Here is a 4,103-nt window from a genome sequence, read left to right on the forward strand (position 1 = left end):
GAAAAAATGGTGAGAGAAAGCAAAATTATGGGTAGGAATGTATTTGATCTGCAGGGGGTGGTAGAGATACTTTTACATCAACAAAAACGGAAGTGATCAGAAACATTAAGAGCCTGAATACAGAAGTCTCACAAGACAGACTTGTGATCTCTGGAGAAAGAACCTTCCTAGGACTATGGAACTCACTGCATCATACAATAAGAATAATTATGTAGCTTGCTGCCTTCAAGCCAAATGCGCACGCGCACACGCACACACACACACACACACACACACACACACACACACACACACACACACACACACACACACACCCTCTCCCTGCTTCCTGCCAACAAGAAGGAAGAGAAACACATAACTGTTCCTGGAGCAAGAGTGAGATTAAAAGAGCAATTAAGTTGGGGGAAATCACTGGAGATAGAGAATTTTTGCCTGGGCAGCTCCAACCAAAAGGAAAAATAAAAATAGAAGAGTGTGCTACTACAAATTCCTTTCTCACTGTCAGGACCAAGCGAATACAACTCAGAACTCATGCTCACATGGGATGTATTAGTGAAAGAAAATGTATGCAAAGATAATACACAGTTTGCACATTTCTCAGAAAAACATGAGATCTGAGCAAGTAAAGGGGAAAAAAAAACAGTGACATACTTCTCCTCATACTAGCCCTACATAAATTACACACATCACTAGATCAGCAACAAGAATGAGGTCTGAGTGACATACCATCCAGCCTATTTGTGGAGCATTTCCATTCAGAGTTCACACCTAGATGTGGCATGAAACCCCCTGGTCGTCCTGATATATGACCTCTTGGACAAAACTAGGTGCAAGAATGTGCAAAGATACAACCAAGTCTCCAGGAGACAAGCTCATTTTGCCCCAACCCTTGCACAGGTGGTCAAGAGAAGGACTACAGAGGAAAGCAGTGAAAAATAAGCTCTTATTAATTAAATGAATGCTGCTCCTTAATTCAACTTGATACAAAGTGTAGAGATATGGATATAGATACCAGAAAGTCAAAGTCTCTTGGATCATTCACAAACTCTTTGGCAGAGGCCCTGGAGGTTTTTTGCCTTCCTCTGCAGCGTGGGGCATGGGTCACTTGCTGGTGGATTCTCGGCAGCTTGAGGTCTTCAAACCACAATTTGAAGACTTCAATAACTCAGACATAGGTTAGGGGTTTGTTATAGAAGTGGATGGGTAGGGTTCTGTGGCCTGCTTTGTGCAAGGGGTCGGACTAGATGATCACATTGGTCCCTTCTGACCCTAGAATCTATGAGTCTATGAGTCTATGAGATGTCTTCACAGATGAACTGTGGAGATGCCAGCATTCACCCTGCCTGCTCTTGTTCCATGTAGGGAAGAGAGGCTGTGCCATGCAACTTTGCACCGTTTATTCATTCTTCTTCAGCTACCCAGTGCAGTAGAGGCTACTTTCTACCAAATTCATGAGACTTGCCTATGCTGAAGTTAGTGCCCAACTCTGAACTAATTCTCCTGACCCTATGATCACTTACACCACCACCACTACCCCCCAAAAAAACCTTCACAGAATGCATATCTCAGTTGCCTTGGAGACAGATTTAGAGATTCTACGGTGTACATCTGGAGACCACTTGCATCCAAGAATACCTGACAAGAAATAAGTAAAACTTTAATATCACACTGGGATGATACTGGAAGTCAGCACCAGGGATTCTAAGCAAGATACTACATGCTGCAAAAAAAATTAAAGAAATTAGCACACGAATAAGAAATGCAATGGCTAATTGGTTCAAGGACTTTCAATAGTACATCTGCATTTTCTTCAGTCAATTTAAAATAAATGTTCTAATTTATTCCTCATTCTTATGAAACAAGAGTTGTAAGGGAGCTGTTTAAAAAAATCAATGCAATTACTATAACTGAAATTGCTATGTTCAATATAGATGTTTCTGTTAATCTGAAATTTGTCCTATATTTAAATCTAGTGGGACTGTATGTACAGCACCATTTATATCATCATATCTGTTTTCATGTCAGTACTTTGCAGAGCAACGAAACTACAACTCAAAGAGCATTCAGAAGGACAGTAATAGTGTCTATTAACAACTTTGCTATCAATGTTTTTTGAAAAGTTCATGATTTTTAACATAAATAATACAGTCAAAGACAGTGATCTCCTCATACATTCCAAATCCAAACTATATACAAAATCATGGCCTTGGGTCAGCAAAGTACTTACACATAGGTCTAACTTTAAGCTGTTTGTCCCTTTAATTTTACTTATATGTTTAAGGTTAGGCATATAGCTAAGTACTTTTCTGAAACGGGGCCTGTAGCTGTAAACCCAATGGTTATACATCAGAGTCCTGAGTGAATACCAAGGTGAATCAGGAGAAGTTCCATTGATATTTATAGGTACCTTCATAGGGTGAAAATATCTGTTACTGACTCACTCTTTAATCTAGCGGACAAAGCTCCAGTGACTGGAAGTTGACGCTAGACACACTCAAACTGCAAGTAAGGTGCCTATTTTTAATAGCGAGGGAAGAAATTACCAAAGAAAGTGTCAGATTCGCCATCACATGAACTCTTGAAATCAAGGCAGGAAGTCTCTAAAAGATCTGTTCCAGTTCAGCCACAAATTACAGGGCTTGATGCATGACTTTCTGAGTGAAATTCTATGGCTTTTGTTACGCAGGAAACCATAGAATCATAGTATCAGAGGGGTAGACGTGTTAGTCTGGATCTGTAAAAGCAGCAAAGAATCCTGTGGCACCTTATAGACTAACAGACGTTTTGGAGCATGAGCTTTCGTGGGTGAATACCCACTTCTTCAGATGCATGTCTGTGACATGCATCTGAAGAAGTGGGTATTCACCCACGAAAGCTCATGCTCCAAAACGTCTGTTAGTCTATAAGGTGCCACAGGATTCTTTGCTGCTTTCATAGAATCATAGACATGTAGAGTGGAAGGGACCTGGAAAGGTCATCTAGACCAACACCCTGAGGTGAGGAAGGACCAGGTAAATCAAGACTACCCCTGACAGATGTCTGTCTAGTTGGTTCTTAAAAACCTGAAGTGGGATGGGATGGAGGGAGTGGGGGGATTCCACAACCTACCTTGGAATCCTATTCCAGAAATTAATTATCCTTATTGTAACAAAGTTTTCCCTAACATCTAACCTAAATCTCCCTTGCTGCAGATTAAGCAGATTACTTCCTGTCCTACCTTCAGAGAACATGGAGAGCAAATGATCGCCATCCTCTTTATAAAAACTGTTATGAATTTCCACACTCAGTCTTGTTTTTGCAAGACTGAACATGCCCAGTTTTTTCTTTTAATCTTTCCTCACAGGTCAGATTTCCTAAACCTTTTATCATTTTAGTTGCTCTCCTCCGGACTCTCTCCAATTTGTCCACACCCTTCCTAAAGTGTGGCACCCAGAATTGGATACAGTACCCCATGAGGCCTCACCACTGCTGAGTACAGTGCAACAATTACATCCTGTGTCTTACCTGTGACTCTACTGTTAATACCCTCCAGAGTATTAGTCTTTTTAGCAACTGAATCACATTGTTTACTCATATTCAATTTGTGATGCACTATAACCCCCAGAACCTTTTCAGCCTTACTACTGAAACAAAAATCTAGCCCCCATTCCATTCCCAGAAATTACTAGACATTTTGTGTTTCACCATATTAATTTTCCAACAGATGTCTGGGTAGTTAAAATCCCTTATTGTTACCAGGTCTTGTGTTTTGGATATTTCTGTTATTTATTCTAGAAATGCCTCATCCACCTTCTCCTTCTGAGTGGTGGTTTATAGTATTCCAGTCATGAGATCTATCCCACAAAGTCTTTCTGATGCTAATTAAGTCATAATTTATCTTATGCACTAAACTTTCATAACAATCCCTTCTGGCCTTAAAAATCTATTAATCTATCAAATTATGGGGCAGTGGGAGGCACAGGAATGTGTCAAGGGAGGCACAAGCTGTGTGTTTTGTTGTTTTTGTTGTTTGTTTTTGAAGGGTTCTGGCTGGGGCTCATGCAGAAAGGCTGCGCACACCTGAGTGGCAGGGATAAAAAGGACAGCCAGAGCCCTGCTGCCCA

Source organism: Gopherus flavomarginatus, chromosome 6 (assembly GCF_025201925.1).
Source record: "Gopherus flavomarginatus isolate rGopFla2 chromosome 6, rGopFla2.mat.asm, whole genome shotgun sequence".
In the NCBI taxonomy this organism is placed as follows: Eukaryota; Metazoa; Chordata; order Testudines; family Testudinidae; genus Gopherus; species Gopherus flavomarginatus.